The sequence below is a fragment of the Humulus lupulus genome, chromosome 4, assembly GCF_963169125.1.
Source record: "Humulus lupulus chromosome 4, drHumLupu1.1, whole genome shotgun sequence".
NCBI lineage: Eukaryota > Viridiplantae > Streptophyta > Magnoliopsida > Rosales > Cannabaceae > Humulus > Humulus lupulus.
In genome coordinates, this window is record NC_084796.1 from 195,214,265 (window position 1) to 195,237,307 (window position 23,043).

The following is a 23,043-nucleotide window of genomic DNA, read 5'->3' on the forward strand; positions in this document are numbered from 1 at the left end:
AACTAAGGCTTGATTAAGAACACTTTAATCTTCAACCTTAAGATGAAGTCTTATTGAGCTAATGCCACCCTTTTCCATATCCATTTTGAATTATACAACTTTTTAATTATTTTAAACAAACTTTTAAAATAATTATACTTTGGGTTTAAACACCCAAAAGTTTCTAAGGCCCAATTTAAATTTGGATAGTTTAATTCAAAAGTAAAATTAAACAATTTAATTTTAATAAATTAAAATTTAAGTTAATTTTAATTTTGGAAGATAACAATTAAAACATTTTTAATTAGGAAAAATAATCAACATTATTTTAATTGAAGAAATTTCCAAATTAAAGCCATTTTTATGCAATTTCTGATTTATAATTAAAAAAGAATTATGGTAACAACACACTAGAGTGTTTGAAACAAACCCTAGGTTGTACCAAAAAACGGGCGGTGGCTGGTGGAGGAGCGGCTGGGCGTAGGAAAGGCGTGGCTGGGGTGCAAGTTGGCTGGGCATAAGGGCCTGGATGTGGCAACGGGCAAGCACAGGGGCGCAGATTGGCTAATGCGCAGGCAGCAGCTCGGGGCTCGTGCTCCAACTGAATTTTTACCCATAATTGTTAAACAAAAAATTACAAAATCCCTATGCCCCAAAAATGGCTTACAAATTTCATCTATACAATTTAAGAACAATTCCTAAACCCAAAAGCACCATAATAAACTGCCCTGCAGAATCTATTATCATGAGAATTAACATCCATCAATTCAAACGTATATCACATATAATATAAAAATGCATATAACCCCACACAACAATTTATAATATATATATAGAGATTAATAACCTGACTCTGATAACAATTGTTGGAAAAACATTCAGAGCACACAGCAAAAATGGCGTGATGGGCTCATTCTTTTCTATTGGAAAACAACAATCAAAACTTTTCATTAATCATATAAACAGTTTATATGACCAAGAAAACAATCCAGAAACATTAACATACAATATTATTAATCATGCAACAAATATATAAATATACAATATATTTATATATAACATATAAACACAAAAATTCAAGAAAATAAACAATTACCTCTTGAAGCCTATCAAGTGTCATTGAGTCTTTTAGTATATTTATTTATCTTCCTATCCAAAGCTTTAAGCACTAAAACCATGATCTTCTGGAGTGTTCTCTACACCTCAAGATGTGTGTGGGCACATAGAGAACATGGGTTCACAATTTTTAGGAATCTCAAGTATTTCTCAATACATGAGAACTTGGATTATGGTCTGAGAATGGTTAGAATAAAAAAAGAGAAGAAGGAGTTTTTGTTTGACAAAAACTCTAAGAACGATTCTGAATTGTGTATTGTCTTGTATTGTTCAATGTTATTTCTTCTCTTTATTCTATATCATATAAATAGAGAAGTTCTTATTACCTTATTATTCCTAATAATAATAGTAATACTATAATAATATCATAATAATAATAGGATTTCATTTAGGTAAACATCTAACTTCTCGAATTTGAAAAACCTATTTTCAAATTATTAAATAATTAAATAAATAAAATAAAAACTACACTCATACAATATCAGTATATGTGGTACACGCATGGCACAGTCCAAGGACTGTGTCATGCATGAACTGCTATATCCCCTTTCCGGGATATTGCATTTTTCTTCTATGTCCCATTTCCACAAAATAAGGTGTTAATCTTTTTAAGGAAAAGATGACAACCATATTTCAAAATTTAAATTTTAAATTCAAATTGATGATCATCATTATCATCATCTTTTAAAGTTCAATAAATCAAAAACTATTTTTGACTTACCAATTTTATTTTCTCCTACTCAAATAAAATAATTAATTTCAAAAATTCATTTACATATTTATGTATATGAAATTCAAAATTTACATATTTAATTTAATAAATATATTTTTTAAAATTAATAATTAATTCCAAATTAATTATTCAACCTCAATTATCATATAATTGCATACTTGACCCAAAGAATAAAATTCTTCTCAAATTCCCAAATTACAGTTATACTCTTGTATCAACTCTTACCTTTTATAAGGTGTTGATAGAGCCACCCTGGGGACCTATGGACCTATGATATCAAGCTCCAATAAATATTACATTATTAATCATAGTTTTTTGATTAAATAATCATCTTTATTAATCTCATGATTACTCAACTATAAATATGAGATTCAACTCTTGATAATTATAGATATATATTTACTAAGTACTTTATTTAAGAATAAAGTGTCCATTGATATAATCATTACATACATCGTTAATCCTCTAGTAATGTTTCATAATAAAAATGGAATAAGATTACTGTTTTACCCTTTTAACTACATCTTGTTCCTAGAGTACCATTCACTTTACTAGTGAAGGTTGTGTCACAACAAGTTTGTGACGTGAGCGCTCATAACTTTTTCAGTTCCAAAAGTCAACCCAGTAGGGAACCATTATTCAATCTATAAGAAGGTATAGATTAAATATCTGTTAAACTACGTCCCCAGCAATATATATCATTGAGTCCTCTAAACAATTGTTCTTAGCCTAATCATTCTGACAAATCTTAACGCATGGATCAATGGATCAGATGACATATATAGGAGTTCATAGCAACCTCATGATTAAGATCATCGTGTATATGATCATTGTTTGATGTGTTTGATTAATACTATGAAATGGTGTTTAAACAAGTATGAAAAAATCACATCTGGTCCAGTTCTACATACTCTCACCATGCAAAGTACCTCCACTAAAGTGTCCTACTACACTAGTAACCCGGATCTAGGTCACATGTATTCATAATACTAGTGGACCATACTAGCAGTAATTAATATAAAGATTCCATAACTTTATTTTACTTCGAACTGTTTTAATCCTCTCATACTAATATGAGATTAAGACCACATAGATAAACCTTGGAATTTTCTGATATTTACTTAATATTATGAATATAATATTGGAGATAGTCTATATATATAATAATTCAATTCAATTATTTATATCATTTAAACATTTGCTAACTACAATTGCTTTAAGGGCACTGTTCCAAACATAGACAACCTGTTGTAGAGGCATAGGGATACCATCTCATATCCTCTTCTTTTTTAGGTGTTTTAGGACACTACGCTTTAGAAAGGATAATTCCATGATTGGTTGGCATATCACCCTTTTTGAAATTTTCCACACTGAATCTCTCCAATACCTTATCTATATAAGTAGCTTGAGATAGAGCCAAATACTTTGTTCTGACGATCTCAAGGGATCTTTATGCTTAGAAAATAGTTTGTATCTACCAAATCTTTCATTTGGAATTTGCTTGACTAGCCTTTTCCTTACTTTTGACAATGTTCCCATGTCATTACCAATAAGTAGGATGTCATCAACTTTAAGAAGCAGGAATACCACGATTCCATCTTTGATTTGTTTATAGACACAAGTCTCATTAACGTTTTGTCTAAAACTATAGTTTTTATTGTGTCATCAAATCTCAGATTCAAAGATCTTGAAGCTTTTTTGAGTCCATAAATGGATCTAAGAAGCTTGCAAACTTTTTGCTCTTGACCTTTTACTATGAACCCTTCTAGTTGAGACATATAACTGGTTGTGTCAAGATAGCCAATCAGAAAAGATGCTTAACATCCAATTGCCATATATCATAATCCATGCAAGCAGCTATGGATATGAATATTCAGATGGATTTAAGCATGGCTATAGGAGAAAAAGCTTCTTTATAATCTACCCCTTCTCTCTGAGTGTAACCCTTGGCTACAAGCCTAGCTTTGAAAGTTTCCACTTTCGCATCTACTCCTCCTTTTCTCTTGAATATCCATTTGTAACCAATAGGTTTAACATTTTCAGGAAGATCTTCAAGATCCAGACGGAATTGGAATACATCGATTCCATTTCCAGTTTCATGGCATCTTGCTATTTTTCTTTGTCAGAATCTGCCATTGCATCTCTGTATGTCAATAGATCATCTTTGTTTGTGTCAGACACAAGCATCTGAACTTCATTTTCATAGCGAGTTGGCTGCCTTACAAACCACCCACTATGACGAAGCTCTCTATTATTCTGCCTGGAACTCATGGTTTCCTCTTGTAGTTGTTCATTGTAAACACATGGCGATCTTATTACTTGATTTGAGACCATCTCCTCCATTACATCCTTACTACGATATTTGTGGTTGTTAATATAGTCATATTCAAGAAAAGTAGCATTTGTCGATACAAATGTTTTTTTTTTCTTTAGGACTATAAAATATACCACCTCTAGTCTCTTTGGAATATCCCACAAACATCCACAGTTCAATGCGAGATTCCAATTTTCCAGTCTTTCCCTTCAGCACGTGTGCTGGACACCCCCAAATACAAAAATTGTGTAAACTATGTTGAGTACCTTTCCATAATTCCAATGGTGTCTTCTTAATAGACTTGGAAGGAATGACATTAATTATGTACATTCAACATTGAATGGCATAGCCTCAGAATGACATTGGCAATGATGAGTGCTAATGCTCATAATCTCATCAAGAGGAAATGCAAGGCCAACATTCCGCGAGGCCATCGTGTGGGCGATGCCCTACTGACCCGCGAGGCCAACGTCCCGCGAGGCCCTCACGTGGACCACGCCTCCTGTTCCGCGAGGCCATCCCGCGAGGCCATCTCGCGAGGCCGTCCCGCGGAGCCCCGTCGTCTCGCGAGGTCATCTCGCGAGGCCCATCCCGCGAAGCCATTTCGCGAGGCCGTTGCGTGGGCGAAGTCAGGCCACGTCCCGTGAAGCCACATCTCGCGAAGCCGTTCCGCGGAGCCCCGTCGTCTCGCGAGGTCATCTCGCGAGGCCCATCCCGCGAGGCCATTTCGCGAGGCCATTGCGTGGGCGAAGTCAGGCCATGTCCCGTGAAGCCACATCTCGCAAAGCCGTCCCGCGGAGCCCCGTCGTCTCGCGAGGTCATCTCGCGAGGCCCATCCCGCAAGGCCATTTCGCGAGGCCGTTGCGTGGGCGAAGTCAGGCCACGTCCCGTGAAGCCACATCTCGCGAAGCCGTCCTGCGGAGCCCCATCGTCTCGCGAGGTCATCTCGCGAGGCCCATCCAGCGAGGCCATTTCACGAGGCCGTCGCATTGGCAAAATCTCTCCACCTCGCGAGGCCGTCTCACGAGGCCGCCGCGTGGGCGAGATCCCCCTATCTCACGGGGCCCTTAGGCCACTCCAACCGCGCGAGGCCATCAATAGCGCCCCGTATGCGAGGCCGCGCACGGCCCCGCGCGCGCATCCCTGAAGGTCTATCAACCCACCATCTTCTCGGGGTGCCGACGCCCCGTAACTTGACACGCATGGCCCAGAGGCATCTTGCCTCATACGCTAAGATGTAGAGCGAGGCCAAGCACTTATCGCCCACGCCCGTGGGTAACCTTAGAATGCCCCAGGCATCCTGTACCAAGGGTCCCGTTCTCTACATCTCGGGATCCCCATGTTTAGGAGATCCGGTACGAGTCGAGTGAGACATATTTATACGACCAAGTACTAGGTACGGATACCAGTGCCAGTGAGGTTGCTGGGGTAAGGATCATGGTCCGTACGTCTACGGCCATGGGTCAGAACCGACACCACTACCTCCTGCACCAATACACCTGCTACCACACCTCAGGAAGGGGTACAGACAAGTAGTGGAAACATCCCCCTGACACCTGCTCCTGTACGGGATGTACAACCACTACCACTGAAACCACACCCCTAATACAGTACGTTTGTACCATTTGGTCCCCTGGACCACTATGTACCCAAGGCCATTAGAGCCTACTATAAAAGGGATTCCAAGGCCACCTGCAAGGGGGTTGGAAATTTTACTGTAGCAGAGACATTAGTGTGAATGAGATACTGAATTCTCCATTGTTGTTATTCCATTGTTCTTGAGTTATTGTTCAAGTTTTCATAGCTTTCCAATTAGCGATTTTAATTTGATAATTTTTCCAACTTAACTTCGTTGACGAGTTCTCACCATCAACAGTTTGGCGCCGTCTGTGGGAACGTTAGTTTTAAGCTACTGTTCCACCATTATTTCCGACAAGAAGAAGATGCCGAGACGCTCAAAGCGACTGAGGGAGACGCAGGAGGTCGAAGTTCAATTAAACGGAGTCCAGCTGAAGGCCTCCATGAAGGACGCTCCTCCACCCAGGGACGCAGAGCCCCCGAAAGACCCTGAGGTTCACGGAGGAGACAGGGTGGCCTCATCACCGGCTGTTCCACCTGGGGGGAGTCCTCCCCGAGCACCACCGGTGCACGCTGATGAGTTCCCTCCTCCAAAACTGCCGCGGGCACCGAACTCCGGCCGGCAAGACCCGGGCCCTTCTGCCCATAGGCCTGACAAACACCCCCGGGTCAACTCCGTGAGCTCGAGTTCAAAGTCCCGATTTTACGAAGAGGAGATACGTGAGCTCCACCATAAAAACCAAAGGTTAGAAACTACCTTGGAAAACATGCAAGAGGTCCTTAACGGCCTACTGCAGGGTAAGTCCAGCATAACATTGCCTAAGGGAAAGGAGAAAGGCAAAGATGGGGTGGAGACCACTGTACCAGTAGATGATGGAAGAACCCGACATTCAACTAGCAACACCCCCCGCGCGAAGCAACATGATCACCCCAAACCACCTAAGCAGGCCCAAAGGCCAGCGCCGAGAACCACCGCTGCCCCTCGTCGTGAGGACGAGGCCACCTCCAAAAGAACGCCCCCAGACTTGCGGGAGGAGCTCAACAAGAAGAGGGCAGGCAAAGGGACAACACCCCCCGAGGCGCCTCGAGAAGGCAAGGGAAAGGTAGATCCTAGCCCATCCACTCTAAGAGACTCCCTCAGCAAAAGGAGGCAGGACTTAGACACGGAGATGCGGAGCTTGCGGAGCAAGATTGTCACCGCGTCAGGTGGCCAGGCCTTTGAGGAAGACTTCGACCATGAGTCACCCTTTGTGTGAGAAATTTAGGCAATCCGGCTCCCTACCAATTTTAAGGAGCCCAATATGACCCCTTATGAAGGGAACACGGATCCAAAGTACCACCTGGATGCGTTTAACGATCTCATGAAATTGAGGGGGATTGGAAGTGGTGCCAGGTGCCATTGCTTCGCTGTTACTCTGAAAGGACCCGCCTACAAATGGTTCAAAAGGCTAAGGCCAGGGTCCATCAGGTCCTGGCAGCAGTTCTCTGACGAGTTCCTCCAACAGCACCATGCCGTGCGGGACTACACGATGCCAGGCACCAGCTTGGCCAACGTGAAGCAAGGGGAGAAGGAGAGCCTAAAAAGCTACATTCACCGGTTCAATATGGAGGCCGCAAAAGTGGGGAGCCTAACGCGCCGGGAGTTAAAAATGGCCATCACTGCTGGGGTGCTCCCAGGGAGCAAGTTGTGGGACAACTCGCTAAAGAGGGAAGTCACCGAATTGGATGACTTCTATGAAAGAGCACAGAAGTACATCCGTGTGGAGGATGGCCATGCAAACCTGAAGGCCGGAAAGGAGGAGCCCCACACAAAGCCCCCAATTACCGACGGACCGAATATAGCTAAGAAGAAGAGGACATATGAGGGGTCGAGAGACGACCCGCAGAGGAAGACCAAACGAGGGGGTGATCATAGGCCAACGGCCTATACTTACTATACGAACCTCACTGACACCAGAGAGCATATTTACGTCACCAACGAAGATCGAGTGCCCTTCAAGAAGCCCCCACCAATGAGAAAGGATCGGTCCAAGAGGGACCCCAGTAAATACTGCCAATACCACAAGGACATTGGACACACCACGGCAGAGTGTATCCACTTGAAGGAGGAAATTGAGGAGCTCATCCGCCGGGGGCACTTAGGCCGCTATGTCAAGAGAGAAAGGCAAAGGCCAGAAAACGAGCCCACAGCGCCCCAGGCACAGGAGCAAGCCCCAGAGATACAAGGGGAGGTCCGCACCATTTTTGGAGGCCCAGGATTTGGAGGAGATTCTAGGAAGGGACGAGATAAATATGCAAGAGAGGCTCGACGAAGTCCGCCCCCCTGCGTCATGAGTTTAGAACAGCGACCCCCGAAGAGTTTCAAGGGGGAAAACGACTCGATAACGTTCACTGAGGAGGATGCACGAGGGGTACACTTCCCCCACAATGATCCGCTGGTGCTGACAGTCCAGTTGGAAAATATGCGTGTGCATCGAGTCGTGGTGGACAACGAGAGCTCAGTGGACATCCTATATCACCCGGCTTTGGAAAAAATGGGACTGGGCATTCGTCACCTAAAGCCTTGCCAGTCGTCACTATACGGATTCACAAGGGATTCAGTGCAACCCCTTGGGATGATTGAGTTGACACTTACCATGGGGGAGCAACCCCGCCAAACCACAGTCATGTCTAACTTTGTTGTTGTAGATTGCGCATCAGCTTTCAACGCAGTATTAGGGAGGCCCTCCCTGAGAGAATTGAAAGCCATAACTTCAATATATCACTTAGTTGTCAAATTCCCGACTCCAGGAGGGATCGCGAGTATGACAGGAGAACAGAAGGAAGCAAGGGAGTGTTACAACACCTCACTCCGCACGCCTGCAAAGCCACGTGAGCCGATGGCCATGGTGGTACATGAGGCGATAAGCATGCCCACAGGGGGTCCGCAGGAGCTGGACCCTCGGGTCGTGGATGAGGCAAGAGCAGAGCCGGTAGAAGAAGTAGAGGAGGCTACGGTGACGGAAGAGCCCTTAAGGAAATTGAAGGTAGGGAGAAGCCTACAAGGTGACGTGAAGGAAGAATTGATAAGATTTTTGAAGGATAATTTAGACGTGTTTGCATGGAGTCATGAGGACATGGTGGGCATAGACCCCAGCGTAATGTGCCACCACCTGAACATCTCCCCAGGAGCAAGGCCCGTCAGGCAGAAGAGGGGGGCACTCGATCCAACAAGGTACGCAGCGTTAAAGGAAGAGGTTGACAAGTTGAAGGCCAACGGGTTCATCCGTGAGTCCTTCTATCCTGTGTGGGTATCAAACCCAGTACTCATGCCGAAGCCAAACGGGAAGTGGAGGACTTGCGTTGATTTCACGAATTTGAATAAAGCTTGTCCTAAGGATAGCTTCCCACTCCCCAGGATAGATCAGTTAGTAGACACAACAGCGGGGCATGAGTTACTAAGTTTTATGGACGCCTACTCGGGATACAACCAAATCCCAATGAACCCTGCAGATGAGGAACACACGTCATTCATTACAGAAAAAGGGCTCTACTGTTATAAGGTGATGCCCTTCGGGCTCAAAAACGCGGGAGCCACCTATCAAAGGCTGGTAAATAAAATGTTCGCAAATCAGATAGGAAGGAATATGGAAGTGTATGTGGATGACATGCTAGTGAAGACCAAAGTAGCAGCAGAGCTCAACAAAGACCTTGGTGAGATGTTTGACACGCTCAGGAAATATCGGATGAAACTGAACCCAGCCAAATGCACCTTCGGTGTATCCTCAGGAAAATTCTTGGGCTTCATGGTCAATTCCAGAGGAATCGAGGCCAACCCCGACAAGATAAAGGCACTCATAGAAATGAGCCCGCCAAAGAATAAGAAGGAGGTACAATGCCTAACAGGGAGGGTGGCGGCCCTTAACAGGTTCATCTCAAGGTCCACCGACAAGTGCCTCCCATTCTTTGACATCCTCAAAGGGAGCAAAAAGTTCGCTTGGGATGAAAGATGTGAGGAAGCCTTTGTCAGGTTGAAAGAGCACCTGGGGAAGCCGCCCCTGTTAGCAAAGCCAGAGAAGGGTGAGAAGCTGTACCTATACCTGGCGGTGTCGGAGCATGCCATCAGCGCAGCCTTAGTTAAGGGAGAGAAGAAGCAACAACAGCCCGTATACTATATCAGCAAGCGTCTGGTGGACGCGGAGAGCCGGTATCCAGAGATCGAAAAACTGGCCTATGCGCTAGTAGTGGTGTCGAGGAAGTTGAAGCCTTACTTCCATGCGCATACGATTGATGTCTTAATAGATAGTCCTTTGAGACAAGTCTTACATAAGCCAGAGACCTCAGGGAGGCTAATGAAATGGTCGATTGAGCTAAGTCAGTTTGATATTGTCTACACCCCAAGGGCCTCCATCAATGGACAGGTGCTGGCAGATTTTATAGTAGAATTCACCCATCAGCCGAATGAAGGACAGAGTGAAGGAGGGGGCAGCCTGTTGTGGAGGATGAACTGGGAGATGTAGAGGAGTGGAGTTTGCATGTTGATGGGGCGTCAAATGAAGGAGGATCAGGAGCGGGCATCATGATGACTGGGCCCGAGGGACACAGAATGTACTGCGCAATCTGGTTTGGGTTCGAGGCCTCCAATAATGAGGCGGAGTACGAGGCACTCTTAGCTGGCCTGCGCCTAGCCCAGGAATTGAAAGTAACGCGCCTTCATATTTTCAGTGACTCGCAATTGGTGGTATGCCAAATAAAGGGGGAGTACCAGGCAAGGGGGCCCAAGATGGCAGCATATTTAGAGAAGGTGAAGGACTACCTGGGACGAATGGTGGCATATACTATAGAGCAAATCCCCAGAGAAAAGAACACCCATGCTGATGCACTTGCAAAGCTGGCATCTACCAAGGATGGTGATGTCTTAGAATCAATACCCGTGGAGTACTTGCCAAAGCCCAGCATCGAAGGCGCAGATGTGCACATGATCAGCGTCCCAAAGAAATTATGGACTGAGCCAATCAAGAGGTACTTGGAGGAAGGAGTCTTGCCTGCGGATAAAAACGAATCTCGGAGGTTGGTGTACAAGGCCGCAAGGTACGCCTTGATAGATGGGGTCCTTTACAAAAGAGGATTCTCCATGCCTCTCCTGCGGTGTGTAGAAGAAGAGGAGGCATTGAAGGTGTTACAAGAGATCCATGAGGGAGAGTGCGGCAACCATGAAAGTGGACCCTCCACGGCTAGGAAGGCCATAAGACAAGGATACTACTGGCCTTCCATGGAGAAAGACGCACAGGACTTTGCCACGAAATGCGACAAGTGCCAGAGGCACTCCAATTACCCTCGAAGACCCCCAAGCGAACTGACCAGCATGCCCAGCCCCTGGCCCTTCGCTATCTGGGGGATAGACTTAATCGGCGCTCTTCCTACAGGCAGAGGTGGAGCGAAGTACGCGGTGGTGGCAGTGGATTATTTCACCAAGTGGGTAGAAGCGGAACCCCTTGTGAAGATAATCGCTAAGCACATCACCTCTTTTGTCAACAAATTCATTGTGTGCCGGTACGGGGTACCCTACAAAATTATTTCCGACAATGGCACCAAATTTGAAGGAGGAGCCTTCGATGAATACTGTAAGGAAAGAGGTATAAGGAGGAGCTTCTCCGCGGTGGTACATCCCCAGGCCAATGGGCAAGTGGAGGCCATCAACAGGGTCCTAAAGAAGAACCTAAAGACAAAGCTGGAGAAGATGAAAGGAGCCTGGGCAGATGAGCTACCAAATGTGCTGTGGGCTTACAGAACCACCCCACACACGACAACTGGGGAGTCCCCATTCTCCTTGGCCTATGGATGCGAGGCTGTGCTCCCAGTCGAAATGCGAGTCATGTCCCGCAGGGTGCAGGCGTATGAAGACGAAGCCAACCACATAGCCCTGACCGAAATCTTAGACCTCCTGGAGGAAAAGAGAGAAAAAGCCCAGATGAGGGTGGCGGTATACCAGCAACGCGCCGTAAGGTACTACAATTCGAGGGTGCGAGAGAGAACTTTCAGAGTCGGCGACCTGGTGCTGAGGAAGGTGCTCCCAAACACATGAGACCCAGGTGTAGGAGTGCTGAGGGCAAATTGGGAGGGACCCTACCAAGTTGCTCAGTGCATCCCCCCAAACACTTACAAGCTGGCGCGCATGGACGACACCATCGTACCCCGGGCATGGAACGCGGAACACCTGAGGAAGTACTACCAGTAAGGCGCCCATGCCCACGGATAAAAGCACAAGTGTAGCGCGCTGCCTTGATATGGTAGGAAGAAATCAAAGAGGTTACCTAGATAACCTCCTAAGTAGGCGTGAGCCTTTTTATTTTGTTTTATGTGAAAATCACCTATGTACCGTTGCAACTACGTGTATGAGACCATTATGTTACGAATATAATGAGTGAAACCACGTGTTATAAGTAAAACTGTTAGCCTCTTCGTGTGTTATTTTTTCTTCAGTACCCGGGCATTAGCCAAAGTGTCCGCCGAAATAAATTTCACCAAACACTTGGGGGGCAGGACAGGGGGCGATAACACAGCTAGCAAGGGAAGCCTGAAAAGGACCCTCTAACGAAGGATCTTGGAAAGGACCCCTCGCCCTCCTAAAAAGGAGGCTCCTAAAAAAGACCCTCTGATAAGGGATCTTGAAAAGGGCCCTCAATTAGGAGTAGCCTAAAAACGACCCCCTATGCATTAGGAGGACCCGAGAGGACCCCTTTTATCGGGGCCCTAGACGAAGTCCCTAAACATAGAAAGTAGTAAAAAGACCTTGCAGGGCCTCCCCTGAGTTTACGAGGATTAGCTACCCTCGTGAACATCAAGGAAGCCAAAAGGCCTTACGAAAGAAAAATATATATATATATAGTGACAACACTAATAAGTCTAGAGCGGCCACCAAGCCGCCTAGCCAAAAAGGGTCCCAAAAGAGACCCTTGCCGAAATAGTACTATGCAAAAGGACGAGAGGGACGCCTCTCGCAAAGAAATAATAAGCGCGCGCAAGAAAAACTTAAAAAGGATAACTAAGACCCAAGGGGTCAAAATATCCTTACAGAAACCACCAAGAGGCACCAAAAGAGGTCCCAGTGAACCCTCTCACATGGGATCCAAAGGACCTCCAGCCTGACAAATAAAAGAAGGGAACCAACCAAACCGCGTCATACAGGGATAAAAGGGCCTCAAATGCAGTAGAACAAGAAATAAACAGCAACATCACATGTACTCATACATTAAAAAAGAAAAAGAAGGAGTTCTCAAGATAATACAAGGGTCACTAACAGAAAAGTAGCACTAGTAATGACGTTACAAAATAAAAAACAAGAAAGGAGCGAGACTATTTCAAGGCCTCCTGTAGTGGGCACTCCACCAGGCCGCTCGAGCAACAGCTTGCTCGCCGAAAGAGGAGAAGTCAAAGTTGGGATCCTGCCTCCACACATTGTAAAGAGCCCGGTCTATAGACTTGCGCTCGGTTATGACCCTCTCCGCCTCCAAGGAAGCGACCTTCTCCTGAGCCGACTGTAGTTCAGCCCTAAGGGCCTCAACTTCAGTCCCCATTTGGATAACCATCTCATGCGACCCGGATGCAGCGGCCTTGGCCCCCTTGAGCTCGCGCTCCAAGCATTTGGCCTTGCCCCTCAGCTCCTTGATCTTAGTCTTCAGCTTACCATTCCTCGAGTCTGACTTGGCATACTTAGTCTGGGCTTTTGACAATTGGACCTTAGTTGCACTAAGCTCATTTTCGAGCTCCTGGACCTGGACTATGAGGCCATCCCTTTCAGTGGTAGATGCGGAAAGGATGCCAGTCGAGTCAGCATGTCAAAGAGACACGATATAGACCTGCACAAGAAAACAAATGGCATCAACAATAAGTAACAAAAAGAAGAACACAGGTGCATCTGTGCATAATGCTAATCAACGCAAGGTGCAAAGCCTCACCCAGGCCGCGGCACGCCTTAGCATCTCCCCGAGGTCTGATTGAGTCACGTTCCCCAGGCCCCTCCAGACGAAGACAGGGAGACTCGCAGCTATTGGAACGAAACGCTGCCCATAAACTGAGGCCATCCTGGTCACCCAAGCCTCTGCCTCCACGCTAGGAATATCTGGTTGGGCCGGAACAGACGACCCACTCGCCGAGGCAGGAGGAGACGCAGCAGAAGAGAAAAATTGAGATTCTGGTGCATCAGGAGGGAGCTCCGCGAGCCCGACGAAATCAGCATTCGGTACGCCGAGATCATGAGGGGTCGGAGGGAAGGCATCGCCGCCATCATGGCCAGGAGGGGCGTAGCATCCTGCAGTGGCCTGCAGGTCCAGAGGGTGAAAGGCCGTGTCCTGGATGTGGGGGTCATGAGGAGGACATCCCCCTGGGGACAGGGGGGCATCCTCCATCTCCACCTCAACCGCATCCTCGTGCTGTGATGGCCCAGCCGACGTAGCTACAACCTTCTTAGACCCGGTGATCGACCACAGGAACTTAGAGTTAGTGACCGGGGACAATTGGTGGCGGGTGAGATTTTCCACCGTAAAAAGGACCGTCGCCTTCTTCTGAGCGGAATCTGCAGCAATGAGTTTGCCTATGGCCTCCGCCTCTGACCCAATGACCGAAGGATCCGCAAAGTACCCTACAAGAACCACGTCAATATCAATACAAACGAGAGTGCAAAACAGTAAGTTCTAGTAAGAGAGAAAAAAGGATCAGGATACTTACTAGGATTAGCACGGAAGCTTTCACGAACCGAGAGAGGCCCCTCTACCCAAAAAAAATCTTGCTTCCATGGCCCGGTATTGGACACCAAGCCCTCTATTAAGGGGAGCTCACTGTTGGCCTTTTGCAAGTAGTAGAAGCCTTTACACCTGGGCAATGCTATAAGGTTATACAAAGTATGCACCTCCTGCGCCGTCGGGGCACGTTTCTCATTGTCCTTAAACCAGACGAAGAGGAAACTTAAGGTCAGCCAACTGTTGGGCGACAGTTGGAGAGGGGCCAAATCAAAATAGTTGAGAACCGCCACGAAGAATGGATGCAGAGGAATGGTGCCACCCGCCTTCAGAATTTGTTCGCTCAAAGCCACAAAACCCCGTTTAGGGCGGTCAGCCCGGCAAGTCTCTTGAGGAGTGTGCAGGGCATATTCTGGAGGAGCTCGGTAATGTTTCACAATTGCCTTCAATTTATTCGGAGACACGTGGGACACTAGGCTGGACGCCAATAGGGGGGTGTCGTCTTCTTCCTGGACGGACACCTGTCTGCGTGCCTTCGACATATCTGCAAAATCAAAAGAAGCATTTGAGGAAGAGGCAGAGCACTTAACCCTCCTTTTTCTCCTCCTAGCAAGGGTTTTCCGCCGGGGGAGCGATGGCGGAAGCACTAAGCCAGGATCAACGGAGACTAGGGGCTGAGGAGAGGAGTTGATAGCCTCGTGACCGTCATCAGGCGAAGGGGGAGTGGAAGGTTCTGGCGGAATGTGTCCCTCCATAAACTCTAACTCCCACCGCAATTCAAAAAGAGCCATCCTAAGACGCGCTATATGGTCACTAAGGCCCGGGGGTGAAGGTCCTCCGTCTCCCCTCGACACCGAGTCGATTTCGCTCTCTACCACCCAAATTTTATGCCTAAGATCAGCCATGCACTCGAGGTGGCGAATGCGGGCCTGCCTCAAAGAATCATAGTCCTGATAAGGGTTGCCCTCAGGGGACTCGGGGTCTGAAGACAGGTCGATAAACTCAGCCCTCGAGGGTATGTCGGACGGGCCCTCACTGGCCATGAAACCACGTCCCAACAGCAAAAAGGGTGTCACGTTTAAACAAGGGGAAGACTACAAAACACAAGGGAATAGGCTCAATACCTTTAGGTGCAAACGCCCTAAATGGACCACTACAAGGTATATGTATAAAAAAAAAGAGGAGGGGCGCGCATATGGTCAAAACAAGCTCGGACTAATGTACCCCATCCCAAGTGTTGCTGGTCTGAATCCGATAAAATAAGTAAATAAACGGGAGAAGAGAAGAAAATATACCTCAAGCGATTGAAAGAACGAGGTCGGAGTCCAAGGAAGGTTGGGAGGCGAAAAGCACCAAAGCGTTGAAAATGCGCGTCTGCAAGAATCAATCAGAAATGTGTGTTAGTCCAAAAATATACACACCATGAAACAAGCTTGAAAAAAAAAAATGATGATGATGGAAAAATGGAAAAGTGATGAAATTATAGAGAAAGTGTGGTTGTGGGGGGTTGAACCCTTTACCTCTTGAAAGGAGCAAGGGTCTAACTACCACTAAGCCAAGGAAGTAAGGTGTGAATATTAAGACATGCATGAAGGCCTATTTATAGGAACCAAGATGAATAGTCTCCAAGAGCACCTAAAGACTCTCTTTCAGACTAGGGGGGCAAGTGTTAATGCTCATAATCTCATCAAGAGGAAATGCAAGGCCAACATTCCGCGAGGCCATCGTGTGGGCGATGCCCTACTGACCCGCGAGGACCTCACGTGGACCACGCCTCCTGTTCCGCGAGGCCATCCCGCGAGGCCATCTCGCGAGGCCGTCCTGCGGAGCCCCGTCGTCTCGCGAGGTCATCTCGCGAGGCCCATCCCGCGAAGCCATTTCGCGAGGCCGTTGCATGGGCGAAGTCAGGCCACGTCCCGTGAAGCCACATTTCGCGAAGCCGTCCCGCGGAGCCCCGTCGTCTCGCGAGGTCATCTCGCGAGGCCCATCCCGCGAGGCCATTTCGCGAGGCCGTTGCGTGGGCGAAGTCAGGCCACGTCCCGTGAAGCCACATCTCGTGAAGCCGTCCCGCAGAGCCCCGTCGTCTCGCGAGGTCATCTCGCGAGGCCCATCCCGCAAGGCCATTTCGCGAGGCCGTTGCGTGGGCGAAGTCAGGCCACGTCCCGTGAAGCCACATCTCCCGAAGCCGTCTCGCGGATCCCCGTCGTCTCGCGAGGTCATCTCGCGAGGCCCATCCCGCGAGGCCATTTCGCGAGGCCGTCGCATGGGCAAAATCTCTCCACCTCGCGAGGCCGTCTCACGAGGCCGCTGCGTGGGCGAGATCCCCCTATCTCACGGGACCCTTAGGCCACTCCAACCGCGCGAGGCCATCAACAGCGCCCCGTATGCGAGGCCGCGCAAGGCCCCGCGCGCGCATCCCTGAAGGTCTATAACCCACCATCTTCTCGGGGTGCCGACGCCCCGTAACTTGACACGCATGGCCCAGAGGCGTCTTGCCTCATACGCTAAGACGTAGAGCGAGGCCAAGCACTTATCGCCCATGCCCGTGGGTAACCTTAGAATGCCCCAGGCATCCTGTACCAAGGGTCCCGTTCTCTACATCTCGGGATCCCCATGTTTAGGAGATCCGGTACGAGTCGAGTGAGACATATTTATACGACCAAGTACTAGGTACGGATACCAGTGCCAGTGAGGTTGCTGGGGTAAGGATCATGGTCCGTACGTCTACGGCCATGGGTCAGAACCGACACCACTACCTCCTGCACCAATACACCTGCTACCACACCTCAGGAAGGGGTACAGACAAGTAGTGGAAACATCCCCCTGACACCTGCTCCTGTACGGGATGTACAACCACTACCACTGAAACCACACCCCTAATACAGTACGTTTGTACCATTTGGTCCCCTGGACCACTATGTACCCAAGGCCATTAGAGCCTACTATAAAAGGGATTCCAAGGCCACCTGAAAGGGGGTTGGAAATTTTACTGTAGCAGAGACATTAGTGTGAATGAGATACTGAATTCTCCATTGTTGTTATTCCATTGTTCTTGAGTTATTGTTCAAGTTTTCATAGCTTTCCAATTAGCGATTTTAATTTGATAATTTTTCCAACTTAACTTCGTTGACGAGTTCTCACCGTCAACAATGAGTAACTTATCATTGATCTAACCATGTCTAATAATGTCTTGTTCCTTCTTTCAGAAACACCATTCTGATGTGGGGTTCTTGGTGCAGTGAGTTGCGATTGAATTCCATGCTCATGCAGGAGGTCCTCAAATTCATAATCCATGTACTCTCCTCCTCGATCAGATCGAAGAACTTTCAGTGATTCACCTTATTGCTTTTCAACTTCAACTTGGAATTCTTTAATCTTTCCAAAAGTTTCAGATTTATTTTGCATCAAATATAGGTAACCATATCTAGAATAATTATCGATGAAGGTGACAAAATATTCAAACCCTCCTCTTGCTTGTATGTTAAGTGGACCACACACATCAGTTTGTACGAGTTGGAGTGTTCTATGGATCTTGAACCTTTTGTAGAGAAAGGTATCTAGTCATCTCACTACACCAAATACCAATTTCCATAACACATGAATATAATACAAATGAAAAAGTATTATGATATACTTATATATATATGTGGCAAAGTAATGGAAAAAAGGCGGTAATTTATTTTGGGTGCCCGCCACTTGTAAAAGTTATATTTTTTCAGACTAATTCCTTCTTCGTTTTCAGAAGAAGAAGTCAATCCCCTACTTCAGCTTCGGCCACTCGTTTTCTTCTTCGGCCACGGTGTCTTTGATGTCTATCCCTTCCTTCAGCTTCAAATCCTGGCTTCATATCTCCTCCATCCCTTAAATCTCCTCTCTTTCTCTCTCTCGTCTTTCTCTATCTCTCGGTCACTCCGTTTCCAGTCATTGGCATCTCTCCCTCACTCCGACGACAAGGGACTCGGGATCTCAGCCAGGGAGAAGATGCCACAGGGTCAAGCATCAGCAATCTACAACGGGTGAAGAGTAGATTTGGTAATCACTCTCTCATTTATGAATTATTTCTTTCAATATTTTTCTTTTTCTTTTTCTTTTGTGATTTTTGGGTAACTATAAACAAAATTTGTGCCTGGTATTTAGCTCTCTCTCTCAACTATTCTTCAATTTTATTAGATTTGGTGGTGAGGGCTACACGATGCTTTGGTGGTGAGGGCTAGATCGGTGCAGGTGGTGGTCGACTGTGTCTTGTGCAAGGTCGGGGATAGACGGGGACTGAAGGGTGACGAATGGGTAAGATTTTTTCTCACCTGTTTTTTTTTTAATTTTTTGCAAAAGAATTAGCATAAAAATTTGTGGAGAAGCATTCTTTTGATTCACTCTAGAGTCATCTACTTCAGATTCTTATCACATTTTTTTCAGCCTTTTGAAGTTATTCATTTATCTATGATTTTGTTTTTTTTAATTATATCTTATGGTAACAACTTTACATTTTCTCTCTTTCCAGAAGCGAGATGATGCTCGACAGTTTATGAAGTTTTTCCATCCGGATCTTGGTGTTGGTAATGTAGTTTAAGCTTGCAAAATTTAACTTTGCATATTATTTATGCAAATTCTTTTATTTTTCATCAGTTGAATGAGAAGCTTATGCTGATTGTTTATACTTTGGAATTCTGCCTTTGTAATTACGTGCAGAACTTCCTGAAATATCTTATGGAGCTGACTGCCGCATATATCTTCCTGAAAATCCTACAAGCAGGTTTAATAATGTTTATGTATGATTTCTTCTTCAATAATCTGTTTACTTATGATATTCTCTGATCATGTCCTCTTGGTGTACTGTGTACGTCTTCTATGTTGTAGTTAAGTAGACTTTTGACTTCTCTATGTTTATAATATTTTAATTTCTATAGGAAACACTTTTTGATGAATTCGTTTTAGCTCATATTATTGGATGGTGGGGTAAAGCTATATTGCTTCATAATCAGCCTCTTCTTTGGGTGCTATAAATTGGATTTGAGATGATGGAGGTTAGTTCTTTGAAAAATATAATATGTTTTATTGTGTGCCTTTCATAGTTTATTTAAATTGGTTCAGCTTTCTCCTTCTTTGAGCGGAGATCAAATGTCTTTTATGTTTCCGACAAGTGTGTTTTGAGTGCTTTGGTGGTTATGGCTGTATATTAAAGCTTATCTTGGCATTTTCAGCTTACCTTCCGTCACATGCTACCAAATTTTAATGAATGCTGGTGGGACAGTATTGTTCTTGATATTTTGATCTGCAACTGGTTTGGTGAGAACTCAATTTATTAACAATTTCTGCTTATAAATTGTTGAGCTCTATCTGTAGCCATAGTATTCAATTATTTCTTCTACAATATTAAGCAGATTGTGGCTATAATTTTTCATTGTCTGCTATATGAGCTTTCTGTGCAAATTATGACAAGTTTCTTTTGGTGTGTATGCTGCAGGTATCTGGGCAGGAATGCATACTGTTAGGTACTTTGATGGAAAAATGTACAAGTGGGTTGGGATAAGCCGTTAGCCTAATATTATTGGAAAAGTATGCTCTAAGTTTGATGTTTTAGTTTTGAATATTTAATGGAGAGTTAATATTATTAGAAAAGTATTCTCTGATTTTGGTCTTTTATTTTTGAATATTTAATGGATAGTTACTAAGTTGTAGCAAGAAGTTGAAAATTGGATCATATTGTTTGGAGTAGAAATACATATGTATTAGTGTTTTTTTTCATGTAAACAGAAAATCATGGATTCCCTGTACTTTTTAGCTTAAGAAATTTGCTTGTCATGTCTCATTTTCTGTTTCTTGTGAACCTTTGTTATTGACACTGAGTTAGATGCATTTTACACCAGCTCAGTGTGACAAAGATGAGTGGCATCCCCTGCTTGGTCCATGGTGTTTCATTCAAGTTGTTAGTCTTTGTATCGTCTTCCTCACAGTAGAGCTCAACACCTTTTTTCTGAAGTTTTGTTTGAAGGTGAAGAAAGATTCAACCTTCTTCCAGCCTTCTTCTTCCCTGCGTGAAGGTGAAGAAAGATTCAACCTTTTTCATTTTTTTTGTTTAATAATAATACTGTGACAACTTTGGTTTGACTCACTTCCTCTATTTTTTTTTATTATGGTTTATTATTTTCTCTTTCTATACATATACAAACAATACAAAATAGAATTTGTTCGCAATATTTAAATATAAATATGTAGAGGAAGAAAGTCTTTTGTTTTCAGTTTCAGTGGGGAAGTGGCATGTAGCTAGTTCTATCAAGACTCATTCATGTCTTTTCCCTGAATTAAAACCTCATTTTAATCTTTGTGTTCTACTGGCATGAATTATTTTTCAATTTTTTCCACGTTACTTTTGTCGTGTATATACAATATCTATACATATACGCTTGGCTGTCCAGAATACGGTGGAAGAAAGTCTTTTTTTGGAATTTATAAATTTTTCTTATCTGGGTATTAAGCCATTGCTTTGAATGAAAAAAAATGCCCAAATTTAATTATAGTTTTCTTGTTATCTGGGTTTTAAGCACATAATAGAGGAAAATCACATATATATATACATATATATTTATTATACGTTGATATGTCCTTATCATTTTAACTCAAAAGTCATGATTTTTGAAGTTTTTCTTTCTTTCTTTCTTATTAATTCTTGCGTTGTAAATTCTATCACATAAAAATGGAGTTTTGATTAGTTTTCATTTCCTTCTGACAGTTCCAGCCTTGTAAGTGCAAGTAAAGATGTGAAAAAGGGAAAATGGCAGTGACAGGTTCGAATTCTAAGCAGCCACAGTTCATTGCCAGCGCTGGAAATCGAAACTTTTCATCTAATGCCCCACTGATTGAGAACTTTGATGCTCAGATTGTTGTTCCACATGTGAGTCTTTTTCCTTTTTCTTTTTTCTTTGTATAAATGTAGTTCATTCATTAATTAGGTGCTTATCATGAATGGATACAAAATATTAGATTAAATTACAATATAATATTTTGAGTTAGGTGGCTCTTCTATTTTGACAAAAGCTTGAGATTTGGTTAAGAAAACGTAGAACTCATGATGTTAATGCCTCTAAAAAAAAGCTAGGAATGTCCTGAGATCATGAAACTGAAATTTTTTTTGGCTCTTATCTGGGTCCTAGATTTCTTGTCTCTATTGCATATAGTCTAGTAAAGCATGCCACCCTGTATGCACCAGTTTTTTTGGCTGCATACTTGATATTTCTTTCTGTATGTAATGAATTAGATGCTAATTTTTTTTAGCAACAATTATCTGGTGGGTTATAGTAGCAATATCAATTTTTAACTTTGGAATGTTTAATTAAAAAAGGTATTTTAAACACTGTTGGAACTACAAAAATAAATTATGAAATTGATCCAGAATAATTCATTAAGATATTTCTGTTGATAGCCTACACAAGCCTGGTAATGTCCTCATAACTCATGGGAGAGCTTACATTAGTACATTTTCTTGATATGGTACCTGTCATGTAGATACAAAAAGTGAATGCACTTTATAAGATCCCTGGTCAGTAGTCTCAGGTTATACAGATTTACAGACTTTGTGTTGTAAATTTTCTGTTTTAAAATTTATAATTCTACTCTTAATCTGGGTCCTGGATTTTTCAATGATACTTCTCTTAGCCTTTATTTTTAATCTTAATACTTTTCTATAGCAATGATGTTAACTGAACCATTGATGTTGTCCCCTGTTATACTTTCTTCTGCTCTATTCTTTTGGCTATAGAGAAATTGTTCTGTTAAAAACACACATGGAACATGTTTTAACTGCATTATGCTCTCCTCCAGCAGACTGACAAAATAAAATTTGGAACTTCTAGTGCATTGAAAAATGATTTTTCCATTAGAAAAACTTATTCTTCTCTTTGTCACACTGCATTCTATGTTATTCTATTTATTTATTTATTTTCTAGAATTTGCTAGGGACACATGTTTCATACCAAAATCTTGCACCACATAATGTTGCATATATATATATATATTTCCTTTTCGAAATAGAACCTGTCATTTGTAGTCATATGGCTGGCTGTGCAATTTATTATTATTATGTAAAATGTCACCTACATTACTCTTATTTTACACCCTTACCATTGTTATCTTCAATTGATTGTATTATTTTCAACTTGTTGCAGAACAAGGTTTTTGGTGATCAACCTGCCATTGATGTACAGATGAAGAAGCGAAATGCATTGCTTGGAGTGGCTACAAATGATGATGGAAAGCAAGTGGAGGAAGATGCTAGATATCCACCATGGGTGCAATGTTGCCTGAAATCTCATTATCTGGATAAATCTGATATTTGGGGAAGTCGACAGTATTAAATATGTGGCACTAGATTGGTGGTTAATAAGATAGATACTCATTGTCTAGTATGTTGGTTGGAAATTGTATAGCATGTTAGTTTTACCATGTGATTTAAGATTTATTGGTTTAAGTTTTCGGGTCTTTGTCTTCTGAGAACTATAATATAATTTGATGACAGTGTTGAATGTTTTAAACAAATTTGTGGATTGTTAATACAATGTTGAATGCTTTTTACTTTTTGTTATTTGAAAATCAAGTTCATTTGATGATGC

General features: G+C 44.0%; 1 long non-coding RNA gene across 2 annotated transcripts; it reads left to right on the forward strand.

The window, feature by feature from the left end:
- The first annotated feature begins 18,406 nt into the window (after positions 1–18,406).
- Positions 18,407–20,014, forward strand: LOC133829349 (uncharacterized). Of its 2 annotated transcripts, none has more exons than XR_009891706.1 (4): positions 18,407–19,206; positions 19,345–19,461; positions 19,639–19,723; positions 19,902–20,014. It is a non-coding gene; the product is annotated as an uncharacterized LOC133829349 (long non-coding RNA). The 2 variants fall into 2 exon arrangements; XR_009891707.1 differs by having other exon boundaries at positions 18,407–19,190.
- The last annotated feature ends 3,029 nt before the right edge of the window (positions 20,015–23,043 follow it).